Source organism: Trachurus japonicus, chromosome 15 (assembly GCF_045865225.1).
Source record: "Trachurus japonicus isolate A0001 chromosome 15, Traja_1.0".
Taxonomy (NCBI): Eukaryota; Metazoa; Chordata; class Actinopteri; order Carangiformes; family Carangidae; genus Trachurus; species Trachurus japonicus.
This window is the reverse complement of record NC_140921.1, coordinates 9,741,155-9,758,496: the sequence shown is the minus strand read 5'-3', so window position 1 is coordinate 9,758,496 and position 17,342 is coordinate 9,741,155. Positions and strand designations below refer to the sequence as shown.

General features: G+C 42.4%; 1 long non-coding RNA gene across 2 annotated transcripts in view; it reads left to right on the top strand.

Annotated features, from left to right (window-relative positions):
* The window catches only part of LOC146973194 (uncharacterized), an 86,000-nt gene that overhangs the window by 26,001 nt on the left and 42,657 nt on the right, over nucleotides 1-17,342 (top strand). The window contains exon 5 of one of the 2 annotated variants that reach the window (XR_015037669.1): nucleotides 15,554-15,907. The exons of the other annotated variant lie outside the window; for it this stretch is intronic. This is a non-coding gene — a long non-coding RNA (uncharacterized LOC146973194). Of the gene's footprint in view, nucleotides 1-15,553; nucleotides 15,908-17,342 lie in introns of those variants that run through there. 2 annotated transcript variants of the gene reach the window in all.

Sequence of the window (17,342 nt, the reverse complement as noted above, 5' to 3'; positions counted from 1 at the left end):
TGCCCATACGTTAATGCAGCGTACATACTGTATATACCTGCTGCGTACTTACTGTAACGCTCACATACTTCTACGCTACGCATGTGTGGAAGTGATTTCATTCACGTCGGGATAATATGCTTTTTGAGCAGCAGTGGTGAAATGAGTGTGGTACTGTAGTGCTCTCGTTCGGGGATTGTAAAGGCCACCAGGGACCTGAGTGTGGCTAAATGGCTGCTAGTAACAACCACCACACTGTCAGCATGCAAACCTTTGGGACCTCATTATTTATAATAACACCGCATTGTAAATATATGAGGTATAAATAGAGACTTGTCCTTCTTGTTTAGTTTCTTCACCTCGGTGCCGAAAATTCAATTGAAATAAAACGAGCAGCCGTGCAGCTTTCGATGAAGGAGCATTTTAACATTTTTCAGCATTGACGCCATGATGCCAGTATGAGGAGTGACTTCAAATCGTGTGACAGTAACACAAGAAGAAGAAGAAGAAGAATCCAGTGGTAAACTGTAAAAATAGCTATTGGACTTGTTTTTATTAGTCTCCAGAGGAGCTTTGTTGTTTTGTGGTGTATTTTTTCTTCCTTCTGTGGATAATGGGTACAACACAACTGGCATGACTTTGAGTTGAGATGTGCAGAGACAGTGGAGTGTGTGATTTGACACTAACATTTACTCACAGCATACGACAGGAATAATTATTACAGGCTGCATTGTGACATTAGAGAAGAGTGCGACCATATAATTCACAACATGTTTCGAACAAAAGGAAAGTATTGCTTGACCGTGCAGGCACTTCTCCTCTCGTCTGACTGTTGAACGTTGTACTTTTGGATTTAGGATTACTTAAAATGCCAAATACAATAAAAAATAAAGGAACCTGTCTCTGCGACAGAGTTGCGGAGCTCCACAGCACACAGCAACATACATGGTACAAGGAAAGCCGACCTCACACACTGTATGAAGTTTCACATTGGTGAAATGCGCCATAAATTTTACTGACCGCTTTTCTCTTCATCCCGAAACAGTGTTTTGACTATGCAAAACAATGGGTGAAATTCAAGCGCCACATAAGTCACATAAAACCAAAGAGCTGGTTTCTCAGCATTTGCTTTTCTCTCTGTTTTGTTTCCAAGTCTGACCAGAGTTCTGGGTCTGATTTCAATCTCCAGATACTTTTGCAGTGGCCAGGGCTTTCAGTGTCAGGGGGGGGGGGGTGGGTGGGAGAAAAAAAAAGCTAAATACTGTACAAAAAAAACATCGCAAGACGTAATCAGATATGCCATATGACATTTTCTTCCCTCGAACTCAAAGTGCACTCGCTCTCTCTCTCGCTCGCACAGACGCTCACACAGACTGAAAAGCGCTCGCATGCACATGTACAGATGCAGTCACACACAGCATGCTCCAGTAGTCTCGGTGAAAGCGCACGCAGACAGACACGCATGTGCACGGCAACGCACAGCTGCGTGCACTGTCTGCCGGCCTACCAGAAAGTCATAGCTCTTTTCCGCAGACAATCCTTCACTGTTTCCTCCAGTCTCCTAATTGGCTTTACTCAGACCCAGCCCACAGACCTGAGTCAGAAACAATTAAAAACTCCATTTATATTCCTGCAGTGAGCACATGGGCTCCCACAGCGTGTGACTACACACATCAGCCCTCATCATCTGTGTGTGATTTTGAACTTCAGGCCGCTTTCCATATTTATTTGAACGTGGCCAGACTTGAAAGCTTTGTGGACCGAACAGCGAAAAGCTCTTTTTGATCACACAAATAATCTGTAGCTCGTCCAGCGTTGCCTTTTAAATAAATATCTGATTCAGAAAATATTATCTTTCCTCGCGGCCTGTTTATTGTTTGAGTTTTCTGAGGCTTAAATTGACTAAAAAAACACTTTTGCTTTCACATCGCCATCAGTGATTCAAAAGCCCGAGATTTTCAAAAAGGGGGCCTGACAGATGTAATAACCACGTTTGACAAATAAACAATCCCCTCATCTCCATCCTCCACCCCGCTGAATCAGCCAAACCCCTGCACAGGACCTGAGCTTTCCAGACAGGTAATTACCTTTTGCCCCAACAGCCGTTTCAGAAACATACCACAAATGTATAAGTGACCACATACCAAGGAAAGAAAAAATATGTGAGCTCCCAAATCTGTTTTTACCCATGTAACCAAATCCAGCATGTGGACATAGATTTTTATCAGAGTCCATTTAGTTTTCTTGTAATGTGGCAGCAGTGCACTGATTTAATGACAGCAGGGGATCTGAAATAGGATGTGGCAACTTTTTTGATTCAAGATTAATCTGTCAAAATTACAGCAGCGATGTTAGTGATAGGTCCAGGCTTCAAGCTGCGTGTGGAGTGGAGCTGAGCTTTTGCCAGTGAAGCGTGAGTGGACGTGCGTATCACTTTAGATGTACTGTATGACGTAACTGCTGACCCTTGCTTCCTGTCGGCACCACGTGACTCCTTTGGTGGTGGTGGTTCAAATTATGCAGTGACCTTTGACTGTGTATATGAGAGGGATATAGGACTGAGTGACATCAGAAACTTGGCTGTAACGTTTGATGAGTCAAACCACAGATTGAAGCCTTGTTTTGATCTGCTGCTATTTTTCTTCATTATGTTTCAAATCAAAAGCCCTCTAATCTTTTATGAATAGGAACCTTTTGTTTCTTATCAGGATTTTATTGTTGTGTGGTCTGACAGTAAATGTTTTGTCTTTTATTTCCGGTCTCAACGTTGTGTTATTCATGTGCTGCACACATGTAGATATGCTGGTTTCTTTCCTTCCAATGAAATCAAGGCTCAGTGACTGTGCAGCATGGAAAACCCACGTTAGCTGCTGTAGTTAGCAAAGCTACGAAAACATATCTAAGTTAAGGGTGTACAGAAAAGAAAACTGAATTTGAGCCCACTCTGGATCGTAAAATTAATATGATCATCTTTCAGACAATGTAGCCAAACTTTGTGCAAAATTCTATTTTTGAGTAAATCCGGGATGAAAGTGTGTATTTTTTTTTTCGCATTGGATAATGCAGGCGCACGGATTATACGTCAGCCTGTACACGATTCATCAGCCACTGATATTGGATCCGTAATCCGTCATTCAAACGTCTGAGACACGCACACGGAGCTCGGTCTCGCCCCAAGCTTTGAATATCCCGCCCGCTCGATAACGACCAATCAAATTCGTTTTCCTTACTCGGGTAAACTCGTGTTGCAGCTCGTGACAACTCGGCGCGACAAACAGGACAAACGGCCATTTCTGTACACCTTTAAATACTGCAGTGTGCATCCATGTGCAAAGTTATCTCCTTGTCTTGTCCTCTAGCTGCTGAATGGATTCTCCTTAATGATCACCACTGTAGTAACCAACAATACAGTTAAATTACTATTATTATTTTGTTTTCCAGGGGCTTAAAATGATTATGGACGAGAGTATGAACAAGACAAGGATAGCAACTGAAGATGCAGTAGCTTAAGTGAAAGAACAAACTTAGACAGAGATTAAATAAAGTTGGCTTGCGTGCGCGTGAGTGTGTGTGTGTCTATAATATATGAGGTGTTTGTGGAGATGAGCCTTGCGTGCCTGGGGGCCGCAGCAGGTGCAGTGCCTCTCTGGAGTGCCGTGTCCTAGTATGTGTTGGGTGGGTGGGCGGGAGGGAGGGTATATCCCCCCCCCCCTCATCATCTCAGCTTTCTCCACCTCTCCTCTCCTAGATGATATAAATAAAAACAGACAACTCACCACAAAAGCAGCAGGGGTCCTCTGGAGCAAAGGAGACAAATTTCTGGGTGACAGTGAGGGTCTTAAGAGGCGGCGGTTTGAGATCCTCTGCGGTTATTTGAGGACACTTGAACACAGCAAGTGCAAGTCTGATTCAACATGTTCTTCAGACTAACTGGATGAAGTCTGTCCTGTGGGGGCAACACAGTATAGTCATGGACTTGAAGCACTTATTTCTACTTAAAGGAGAATTCTGGTCATTGTCAAGGTTAAAGTCAACATTTACTGTTGGCAGGAGACTGGACATAATGTGAGTAAGAAAGAAGTCCAGGTTACAAAAGAATAAAAGAAAAGGGTGTTTCGATACAAAAAAGTGTACATGGACACCTGTGACTCAGTCCCCCTGTGTCTTCAGTCTTAAGCGAGGTACAACTAGCAGGCCTCGCTCAGAGGACCTGAGGGATGTAAACCCCAGTCTTCAGACAAAATCAAAGCTTTTGCATGCCCATCCATCCCCCTCAGTGTCACTTTTTGCTGTGCAACTGTTACACAGCTTTCTTAAGCAATGTGAACAGAGAGAAAAGTGTGTTTCTTTTGAACAGGACACAGTCTGTAGTTCTAAAGGCTTTTTTTAATGCTCTATGCCAAATATGCATAGGGAGCAAGCTTTCTGTCTGCTGTACGCTCAGTTCATTATGTTTCTGCATGTTTCCTGGAAGTTTATATGGATTTGGACCAAACATAGCTGTAACACTGGAAACCGTGGCATAGTATTGCACAGTTTAGCCCACACCAGCAAAACACAATGAAGAGAGATCTGACTGGAACTGAATGTGAGTTGGGCTGCAGTGTCTGTGTGAGACCAGTTTGTTTGTAGAGTATATGGTTAGTAATGGTTATAATGTTTAAAACATGATGATGTTCATATGTAATTAAAACATAAATGAGACTAAACTTGGGAAAAGTGTTTGGTGCAGTTAAAGGTACTGTAGGGGAGAACATTTTTTACTGTATTGCTTGAAATCCTCTTCAAACTCCGATTGCAAACAATTAAGTAAAAGAGATTTTTCATTTTTGTGAGAAAGCAGTCACCTGTGGAACAGACAATCCTGTAAAAACACCATCCAATCATTTTGAACACCACAAACAAATTCATTGGATCCTGAATCGTCTATCAAACTGCCATCTGCCCCTCCCTCCTGTCTCTGCGTGTTCCCCCTCAGAGTCTTCAACGATTTACGATACAGAAAAGACGACGCCAGAGCCAGAGCTTATGCTAACTTGCTAAATTCAGCAGGACAGTTGCAGCAACATTATGGCAGAACAGAACAAGCTGTGCTCTGGAGGCGTGGCTTCGGAGAGAAGTCTGAAAAAAGAGGATTGGACTTTTGAAGTGTGTATTTTCGAAATGTAGCCTGCTCGAACTGTTTTTCCAGGACCTCCTACTCTACCTTTAAGCAGGTGACGGATGTGGAGAATGGCGAAAAGTGTAAAATAAATCAGGCAAACCAACAGATTTGGTTGGCAGTAGCTAGGCAGCCTATAGCTGAGTAAGTCAAAGGCATGGTGGTGATGTTGTTGGCTGATAGCTGTAGCAGGGTAAGCGGGCGACATGGTCGGGTGGTAGAGAAGTGGGGAACTCGGTGATGGCAGACAGGGAGCAGGTGGTAGAAACTGCAACAAAAGAGTTGGAGAACAGACCGAGGGAGAGGTAAAAGCTTCTGAGGATGTGCCTTAATGTGTCCGTGTGTCTCCAGCTGAACAGGGAGATGATGAAGGAGGCACCATGACAGGTATTTGGCAATGGGTGTCAGCGTTGAGTCTGCAGAGGAGAGAAGGAGACTTTGGTGACAGACAAGAGAAGGCCCCATGGTGTGATGGTCACGGCAGGAATGAACTAAAGCACTCATTCATTTACAGATCAAGATCTTATTCTACTGTATGGAGGAGATAAAGCAGAATCAAAGGGTGTATCTGCACCAGAAGTTACACATCAACTCTCTTTTCTTATTTCATCTGTCAGACACCAAATGAAATCAGAGTTACAGTACTGTAGATTGTCTGACTCAGCTTAAGCCATTACTCACTGGGTGGTGACAATAAACAACTTTCACAGCATGAAAACATCACTCAAAACCAGAGTCAGACATAACAAGAGTCACTTGCACCATATTTTCCTCATCCTCATCCTCAGCCTCCCCATCTCTCTTTCCCAAGGCCACGCCCCCTCCACCTCTTCTTCCTCTGCTTATTTTTCTGCAGAGTTGACGTCTTCATCGACATCCTACACAGCCCAGTATATGTTATATTTTCAGAAAGCATGTCAGCGTGTGCTTCGAATGTTTGTGTGACAGAAACTAACTGGGCAGAGGAAGCCAGCTCATTACCAAACACAAAGTTAGATCACTGACTTCAATTAGCTACACATGATGCACTTTTTTTATTCTACTCCACCCAACCCCACCCCAGTGTCTGTGGGAGTCGTGCTACGAACTGCTGGAGGCCAGTGAACTCCCTTTCCTCCATCCCACATATCTCCCGCCATCTCCGCTCCTCCTGTCCAGTCCTCCTCCTCCTCCTCCTCCTCCTCCTCCTCCTCCTCCTCCTCCTCCTCCTTCTCCTCCGCCCCCACTTCGTCCTCCCCATCGCCCTCCTCCGTCTGCACGAGTAATGGATTACATGTCTCCACTCAGCCTTTCCTGTCCTCAGTTAATCATTGGGGCGAAAGCCAAGGGTGGACCTCGGGGGTGGGTGGGAACTCCAGCAAACCGAAGGGAAACTCCAGATATTGGGTTTCTGTGTTTCTTAGCTCCAGATATGATGTAGTGAGTGTGAGCACGGCTGCATAGTGGGGCCTTTCAGTGTCCCACACATTCATCGCAGGGTGATGTTGATGTGGAAAAATGGGATGAATTTGTGGCGAGAGGTAAAAAGGGAGGAAGAGAGGAGAGAGGGATGCTGGGGCAACTCAAGAAGAAGATACTGGCACTGCTTCTATATGGTATCTTACTCACTCTAATGTGCTTTTATTTCTGTGCACAACCTTTGTATTGAATTGCACTTCATTTTACATGACACACGTTTAAAAACTCCATCACTATCTATTGGGCGATTTGTCTGTTTCACGCAAAAAGAAAGCATTTTTCATGTTTTTCAGGCTGAAAATGTTATTATTGCTTTAGGATAACCTCCATTATCTTACTTCCTTAACAAGGGATGGATAAAATGATAGATAGACGGATAAAAAAGAGGCAAAACATTGGATTGAAACAAACAAAATGAAGATCTGAAACAGCACAATAGAAAATGGCAAGTAACATCCATAATCTGAAATCAGCTCTGATGGGATTGTTTGGATATCCAGTATGGCAGCAGTATAATTAACATCAGAGTCTCTTGTCATGTCCGATGACAATTATTTGCTTCGTCTGTGTGCTGTTAGTTGTGTCTGTACTGGCCGTCTGTGGCTGTCTGGGACAGCAGGACTTTGTTGGCTTTGTTCTGTCTTTTGGCTGCGGCTCCTGCACATGTCAAGCCTAAAGCTAGATGCAGTGGTAGATTTGTTGGGGCGGCGGTAAAATACTATTACAGCGGAGTGAGGACAGTGCTGAAAGCTAGCATAGCTGTAGTTCATCGGCTAACAACTCCCCCTTTTTCATCCCTGTAAATCAGACAAGTCAGGGGCTTAAGTGCCTCACACAGCCAAGGGACACACCAGTCAGACATTGTTGAGGAGGTGGGGGAGTGAGCGAGCAAGCCGAGAAGACAGATAGAGTTGTTCCATTGTACGAAATACTCACACTCCGGCTCCTCGGGGGGATGACAAGTCTTTAGTTTTCCACAGGAATACAGAAACATTTCTACTTGACCGTCATCAACAAAATGACCGCATCCCATAACCTTGAGAGTGGGTCAACAGTTCAGCTGATTCAGTATAAATAAAAGAAAAGTGACTGATGTTCATCTTAGTGTTGGAGGGGAAACTGTGGAAAACTTTATGACTAATATTACCTTATAAAATATTAGCTTAGACCAGCGGCACGCCTCTCTACGGGAGCTGGAAGAAGTTCAGTTTGTTTCCCCATCTCAGTTTTCTCATCCAGTAAAGTACATCTTGTATTTCTTTCTTAAATGAACACAGGGACTTTGTTTCATTTGTAAGTGTTAAATTTTGAATTTATCAGGGGATTCACTGGCAAAACATCTGATCTTGCAGTATGATATTCACTCATTGACACTTCAGCATTATTCAATCAACTTTCGTGTGGTTTTCTTTAGACTCTCACATTTGGTGATAGTCTCCTCCACTTTGCTCTCTCACACTGTTGCTATAATAAATGCATAAAAAGCCCCCAAACAGCTTTCAAAAGTAGAAAAAGATCAGGGTCTAGTTTAATAATCAAAAACACTGACTTCACATACTACATGTTTATTTACACTTAACCAAAGCCACCATCTTTCTCCAACCCTAACCTGAACCAATCGGCTCTAACCTAACCACAGACTGTTGGGGACATGGTTTTATTGTACGTGCAGCTTACTGTACACACACAGTGTTTAGGTTCATATGTTGGTGATATTATGATGCCAAAATGTGTGTTTCCTCCATGCAGAATACACATGAAACACTCACCCACTATGCAAGAAGAGCTCTGCACAGGCCAACATGATGAATATCCCATGTGACTGAGTGGAAATTAATGCCAATAACAGATTTTTTTTCTGCCTAAACCAAACATTTTTTTCCCTATCCCTTACCACTCATGTTGCACTTTATGTATTTTATTTAATGAATGGATTAAATCTGCATCAAAATATAATTGACTCTGGATATCTAGGCGAATTAAGTCATCCAGAAATTCCTGCAGGTTTTATTACAGTCTTCTCAGTAGACATAAACTTCTCCCTGACACAGAGTCTCTACTTGCTCTTGAAAGGGTTTTGGGTTTGAAGCCTGGACCCGTTGGCAGGTCCACTGCTCACATTCATAAACAGCTGAGGAGTCTCTTTCTGTCAGCTCAGTCCATATTTTAAGCTAAAAGAAAGCCAAAATAATGACTTTAATATCATTGTTAATGTGCTGCAGGCGGCGTCTTGGGTCAGAGCGACACAGGCATCAACTGGCTTAAGCCTGAGAGTTACAGCTTCAGACTTCAGGTCCAAGCTTCTCATCAGTATAATGATTTTTAAATTCTTCCACTCGAAAGACAGTGTGAGGACAAAATGATGTACTGCAGTGAGCTGAATGCTGAAGGCTTGGTCAAGGTCTTTAAAAAAGGAGGCCAAACAGAGCTTCATAGTTATTTTTCATATGATTTATATTTTATGTTTTGATACAAAGATTAAACAGTGTGTGTGTGTTACTGTGGGTTTAGTAACTGTCAGTAAGCTGCACAGTTTTATTCTACTCAAAACCCAAATCATGTTCTTAATTACAGCACAAACACATGTTAACACTCCGGTTTATAGCTCACATGCTAAGATCTATACCACAGTTCAATGCATAGTTTTAATTGGAGGCGTGCCGTGCGTGGCGAGCCATACCTGATTCCACATTAGTTTGCCTCTGACTTCTCCACCTTTGTAAAGGTTGTCTGTTCTCCTGCTTGGTATTAATGAAACTCACCACGTTCCTTCCCGACTTCAAATGGACAGAAACCGTCTGAAGTGCCAAAATCTCTGTAATACCGAGCCCTTAATGAGCTCAGAGTTGCTGTTTTCACCTGACTCCCCACTATTTATTACCTGTGGAACATGTGAAATAATTAGTTGACTTTCACAGTGGAGGGAGCCACAGTCTTTTCATCAGAGCGCTATGAGGGGTTGCATCACCTGATTGTGCCCTGCAGCCATAGTAAACCTCCACTGCTCTTTTAAAAGATGGTGGTGTCTGGAAAAGGACGCGCTATATAAGTAGTGGTTGTCGTTACATAATACAGAACCTTATCATTTGAATTACAAGGGTGTACTTATCAGAAGGTGCACGCTAAATATCTTAACATGCACCTGTGATGTCTTTACTAGAGCATATGCTGCAAGAGAAATCATGACTGCATAGAAATTATGATGAAATTATTGTATTAATGTTTCTACAATATTAGTAAGACTTCAAATTATTCCCAATCATCATCAATTTGTGTCTTTGCAATTGTTATTGTTTATCCTTTTATCTACTTTTATTTCCATGATTGCAACATCCATGAAAAATAAATGCATCAACCAATTAAAAAAAAGAAAAGAAAAGAAAAAACTACAAAATAAAATAGTGGTCTTGTTGACTAACAATGTTACTAATGAATTAATCTCTCTCATAGAAATACATTTTATTTGTGGGTTCCTTTCATTCAGGAGTGAAAGCTGCAGTGGAGTCAGGAAAGGAGGAACACAGGATAGATAGAGATATAGTGGAGACACTGATGCAACATGTTCAGAACATTTAACCAGGATCAGACTGGAAGCAAAAGCTTTTCTCAGTATCTCTGCAAAGCAATAAAATGGACGGTAATGAATTGCGCTCCAACTTCACTTTCTTTTGCAAAGGCATGCTGCACCTTTACGAGGCAAACACTCACTTTCTCTCCTTCATTTCCCAGATTAACTGGCCCGCACGTTAAAGTCTTGGCTCAATGTCAGTGACTCTGTAAAATAAATGAAATCAACTAAACCAAGTTGGATTTGCAGCATCTGTCCTCTACAAAAACGAACAAATAAAAAAACTCTTGGAGTAAATTAGCATTTCTGCAAAGTGTTCGGCGCACTCTTTGAGATTAAATGTGAGTAACTTGCAGACGTACTTTATGCTCTGATGCAGAGTGGCTGCAGTACGGCATTATTTCTAAGTTTCAGCACTTCTTGTCATACTCTGAATATTTTAGAGTACATTTTGAAGCAAAATAGAAATAGGAACCTTACATTTGATGATGAAATGCTGTGCATCACCAGAAGAGCGAGCGAATGCAGCACAGACGCTCAGGTTGTGGGATTCCCCTCCGACCACCATGGCCTTCATACAGTCTTATTGTGAAGAATGGGCAGTGTGTGAAGCCCTGATGTTTCCTCTGTGCCTCGACCGGTCGAACAGACAGATGTGTAGCTGTAGTAAATGAGGTGTTGAAAGGAGAAAGCGTTCATGTCCCTCTCTCCCCTACCTTCCACCGCTGATGTATTAGATCCTCCTTCGCCTTCCTCCTCCACCTGAGGATCCTGTTGTCATGCTCAATCTCTACTACCCTTTCTCCTTTTGCTTTTATTGTCGGTACACCCTCACGTCAACAGGTCGAAGTGTGCGCTGATGTAGCACACCTGCAAAGTTTCAAATTTACTACTGTATTATATGTACATGGGCTTTATTCCTTTATTTGGATCAAGGTTGGCTGGCGGTAACGCAGCAGCTACTCCTCGTGGGGTTCACACCCGACTGAATATACATGATATACAACATCCATTAGTCACATCAAATTACAATCTAGCCTAAAATAACTACAAAAAAAAAACTGTAACTGCTGATTAGATATAATTTATATTTACCAGGAAAAAAATTATCTAATGGCCCAGTGAACCTTTATTATTTTTGGATTGTTTGAGAAGTTGCGAATGGGCGGAATAAACTCATCAATCATTTTTTCCTCACTGAATAATGCATGAAACAGATTAGTATTCAGCATTTCCATGCAGTCAAACCTCTTTGTCCTCATACTGACCTGTTCCCCTTGGTTCTTCAATCTTTGGACAAATAGATTAGACTTTACCCAACCTCTCTCTATCATATGTGATCTTTATTTGGACAAAAACTTCCATGTTGTCGATTCAACATGCAATGCTGTGAATGTGATGTGTGTTGTCTGCACTGTGGGTAAGTCTGTAAACTTAAACATGTAGACATGAACAGTTTATCGGTGCCTCTGTTTTCCCACATATAGAGGGGTCAACTATTTGCTAGTTTTTATCTAATAAAAATCTTTATGAGGATAATTTCATCAGCGGACATCAATGTTTCTTTTGTCTGGCTCCTCTGAAGAATTTCTGATACGCCGCTTTAAAAACCTGCTTTTTCTCATCAACCTCCTTTTTACGGGCCAAACGTGTACTTAAGACCTTGAAGCTTTAATGTAGAGAGGATGAATGTTCCCAATGTTCTGCTCTGAGTGTGAATGCTGTTTGATTGAAACAAGGTGGCATGCACTTGATTTAACCCCTGAAAGGCGTGTCAGTCCAAATTCACTCCTAATTTGACTAATCAGAGTCTGGCCTGTCAAAATGGCCTCCAAAGCCAGAACAGCCTGAGAAATATGTGCCTTGACTGGCCTAATGACATTTTACACGTAATAAACTTACTCTTGGACACCATTTACCACTACAGGGAGCTGGTCTGAGAATTTGACATGACTTTTACAAGGCCCAGGGTAGTTGCCTTTCTCTGAAATGCTTTTGCCTGGAGTCAGATTTGAAGTGAAGTTAGTGAATGAATTTTGTGCATGCGAACTGTCAATGCAACATGTACGGGTGGGCTGATGGGTAATGGAGAAACATGATATTTATACAATACTTTGTGCTGTCTGATCGATTGCAGATCCATTGTTTTTTGGGGGAGAAGGGAAAAACCCTCATCTGAGAGAAGTCAGATTTTACCGGTTGTACTTTAAACTCATTGCATTGTTCTCATCCAGCAGTGTATCTGATAATCTGTTAATTAATGACAGAATAAGTGAGTATAAAGTTTATTTTAAAACCTCAATCATGAGTTGGAAGTTCATGCAGCACCTGGAACTTCTTGGAAAACTGAAGTATTACACAAACAACATGACACTGTGGCTAAATTGAATGCAGATGACTTGACTTTTTATTGTCTTATATCACATAACATCCATCTGACACAGACAAATCAACATCATCATAATAATAATAGGGGTGAGTCCATATTCTTCTGTATATATAGACATAAAAGGAACTTTACTGGCAGTTTCTATTTTGTAGCTCTATTGTAAAATAAATGTCAGTGACCTCCTGGAGGCTGTGTCCATATCTGACATGGGGGATTTACTAATGTTACTTATTACCTCCATGCTAGAGGGGGCTGACATTTCAGCCTCATTTTGTGATTTAGTGTCGCAATACAGGTGTATATACATAGAGATTTTGTCAGTCGCGGTGTAGCCGTAATAATGATCCTAATGACAAAGAGCATGAAAACTGCAGACAGAGAAAGAGAGAGAGAGTGGAAGTGACAGAGGAAAAAGAATCAAGTGCACAGGAAAATTGACCCCCCAAAAAGCTGCCATTGTCGATGATGGATTTCTCCCTAATCGAAACAGTTTGCCCAGTCGCCCAGCTGGGCTTCATGTGCTTTTGATTACTCTCCACCATTTAGTTCCACAAAATTACATGCTGCTTAATGGCCTTTTAATGGTTATAGGTTTCTCTGCTCTTTAATGAGCCTGCACCAGTTGGTTGCTAATGCCCTATGGAAATTTGGCAAACGTCCAGTGTGGTTAAGTATATTTCCCTCCAGTTTACAACTTTGTTGTGTGAAATCACAAACAAGGAGGTTGGGGTGCGAGATGTGGAAATGCGGCTCCTGCTTCTCCTGTTGGCTTGTTTTATTTCAGTGTGGGGGCCATCCACACAGCTCCATAATTGTGCTATTAGGCATTTGATTGTTTGCACTCTCATGCTCCCTGTAATTTTTCTGAGGTGATAATGTGGCAACTGTTTCGTCTTTACGCACATGTGCAACACACTCATTCACTGTGCTTGCACAACACAGCGTACCGAGGTAATGCGGTGGTAAACAACGCGCATTAGGACACTCAGGATTCCAAACGTGTCTTTTACGTCTCGGCTTCGTAACGAGACACGTGAACAGTGGGAGGCTCTCGGGTGTCAGCGTGGGTCAAGTGGTCAAGGTGAGAGAGTTCACTCCTCCGAACTGACCTTAATCATCACCGCGGCCATTACCGATGTGTTTGTGTGATTTTTATCGCCGCGGCACGTCTGTTTCTGTGTCCTCGTGCGTGCGTACGCGTATCTGTGTGTGTGTTTGTGTCTTAATGGGGACGTTAGCAGCTGCTTTTTGATGAGTGCCTGTTTACTGGACCTAATTAAGCAGAAAACGGCCACACATCTCCCCTGCTAAAGTAGGACCCCAAACAGATGGCCTGAGGACCCATGAGGCCGTCTGACACCTTGCCCACCCTGGATGGCCACTCAGCAGCCAGTCAAAAAAAAAAAAAAAAGAAAAAGTCCAGCTCACAGTGTCCCTGTCAACGCCATCCCACTTAAAACAAGGTCATTATCATGTAAAAAAAAAAAAAGAAAAAAAAGAGAAAGTTCCCGCTTGATAAAAAGTGGTTTGCCAGATTAATAGAAATATTGACACATCGATAAATAGACACAGGTCTTAATATTTCATCTCAACTCATTGTCGTAAGCAATCATGTCATGATATGATTAACAGTTGTCAGGGCTGCGGTTTAGATCTTATTGTGCATATTTCCAGTAAAAAGTTGGAAGGCTGAACGTCTGTTTTTTGTCTCACACCATTTGCTCATCTCTTGGGGTTATTCCCCACTTTAAGCCCTTCTTCAGAATTTGACAGGTCTTGGGCAAAAACAAACTGCCCGACCGCCTCGAGGTGGAACTCTGGGATACGTCCTCCACTTTGTTATTCTTCATATTGCTTTATCTGTCTGGAGTCTGACAGAGGCTTACCTGAGGGGACATGCAGGACTTCTGCCGACACTAAACGGATCACGGAAGCAGCTCGCTACACGCCTCAGTGATGAAGACATCACCACAAAGCTATGCAAAGGGAGAGATGAATCCCCTAGACTGCAGGCACCGTCATGTTTGTGGGAGTTTTAACTATTACAATGGTGCAGTGAGGAGGCCACGCATGCACTGCAGCTGACTCCTCTAGTGCATTACCAGCAGTTTTAATACTTCCCCTATAACTATTTTATCACTTCAACCACCTTTATGCCCTAACACCGCTATTACTTTAACTGTTGTGAAAATAATGCTTTATGTTTTCTATGCACAGTTGGTCTAATTTGGTTTAAATACACAATTCCTCTTTGTAATGCTGCAGGTGAGGCACCACCATCTTTGGAAATGTCACAGTGCTGCTGACTGTCGTAACTTATTTGGCCTGTTCTTGTCCCACTGCTCTAAAGAGAGGAGCTCTCTACAAACCCCTGTGTGACTGTGAAAATATGTGTTGATTCATGTGTGCGTGTGTGTGTGCATGTGTGTGTGTGAGACAGAGAGAGAAAGAGAGAGGTGTAATAGTACTCTAGAGGGCAGCAAGAGACCATTTAGGATGAGTGGCCAAGGGGGTGTGGAGGGTGTGGGGGGGGGGCTGAATGTTGGTGACAGCCTATTTTGGTGTGTGCTTCTTTTTAATTGCATCTTGATTTTCCTTCCAGCTTCAATATATCTATATGAAGTGGGCAGTAGGAACGGCACGTGAGCACAAATGCCTGCGCACGGAGACAGAAAATTAACAATCATGGGGGACGAGTCATGTACACCCCATAATAATATTTATCTTAATATTGAATATTGATGTATTTTTTAATTTTACGTAAGATTTCCACCCATTTGGATTACTCTGATTTAACAGAAACCTAACCAAACAAGTAACAGATAATCTTTGGATAGCAGCACTTGTGTTTACATGTTACATCATGTAGACTGCACATATATCAGATCAGTCCATAGATCAGATGTGATAAACAGGCTGGCATTCCACGTTAGTCCATGAAAATCACCTTCATACAGTTTTACAGCATGTTGATAATAAGAGCTGAACTCTATTACAGGATTGTCCCCTGTCATCACAGTCCCAGAGTAGACTGAGGAGGGCTGGAAACCTGACTCTGCTGTTTGTGAGTCCAGGGCCGAACAAGCAGGATTAGTCTCGGTATGATAAGGCCGCCGAACATTGTGAACCCGTACAAACAGTCTTTGAGTCTGTATCCCCTGCCGACAACATGCTATGTTTTAACATTATGTTCCTGCACCGTTGCATGTGTCGTAAATCACTATATCAAAGAGGCATGGTATGGCATCGGGTGAGACCGGGCCTCGTCACAGACCCACACTGTCAGCCTCTCGGTGAGTTAAGGGGCCACATGAAGCAAATGACACACGACCATATGTTGGTTTTATGGGACACTGGGGCTGCTGGGAGCTCACAGCGCCATCGGACAGTTTCTGATCAGTAGAAGAGAAACTACAAAAAATGCAAACTGGTGAGCGGCTAAAAAAAAACTTCCAGTACAGTGCAAATCCAAAGAGACCAAGTCAAGTATACATTTGACCTTTCCTGATGTAAACGCTGCTGCACCAGCGCCTCTCACAAGTGCAAAGACGCCAACATAACTGACTATCTTTGGGAGAAAAATAGGTCAATGACACATGTCGAGACAACGGCCCCGGTTTTGGCAAACGCTGTCGCCGTAAACAGGATGATCAGTGTGTAAATGTCACCAATCTTGGGAGCGGCATCCGGCTTTTAATTTGTTCGCTTTTATTACCTATCACAGAGACAAGATGCCTGCTATGTGCTGCCAAATCCACTTGACATGCCCAAATGGCCCTTGACCTTTTACACCCCGAGTTTACAGCATGGAAAACCCAGCCGTGCAGCCCATACACGGGCAGCGTACAGTAGAGCATATAATAAATGTATGCCCTGTCAAAGGCCAATCTGGGGGGCTCATTAAACATCTCAATTTAAGATCCACTGCTATTAACAGAGCTTGAAGAAAAAAGGTGTTACACATGCATGTGCTTGTGGAGCTGGTGTGTGCACTTCAGTGAACTTTTGCAACCGTCTGCTGCTCTTCTGTAGCTGCTTTAAAGTTGTACATAGAAAATCCTAAAACATGAGTACAGTACAGGGGAAAAAGATTAACATTTTAATCTGTTTAACAGTCCGCCAATATAGTCATGGCTAACAACACAGTCATAATACTGTCAGAGATATTGGTACAGTGAGGCTATCAAATGTCTTCTCTCTTCCTCTTCACACACATATTTACACACTGACACACTGTATGTATGTAGTTAAAAAATGAAGGGAAAACGCGGGATTAGCTCTGTGGAATTGGACAAAAGTCCCTGCTGAGAATCTATTATAGTCGCACACAACCGAACACGAGCGCAATCTTTATTTCATTTTACAGGTACAAATTGAGCAGAGTCAAGCAGAACAATGAAATTATGTCATACATTTATTCACACACATGCACGTTAGGCATATGAATAAAAAGCAAATAAGACAGATCTAATTTCAGGAACATCAGTGCACTGCAGCAAATTTCTTGGATACACTATAGATTACGTCGGGGCTCTCTTATTGAATAATAGATCTTAGCAGCCCCAAACTCTGATTGTACATCTTTTTTTTCTATTTGATTTGATAAGTTGCTCGGCTAAATTTAGATTCCCTCGTAATGAAATCTTACTAACCTTGTTACATACTTGTAGATGAGCCGAGGTACAGCTTTCATCTTATGACCATCAAGGAAACTCTTAACGCCAATATTAGTTTACTTGTGTTGATGTCTTCCTTGGAACTGGAGGAGTTTGATGGCTTAAAACCAA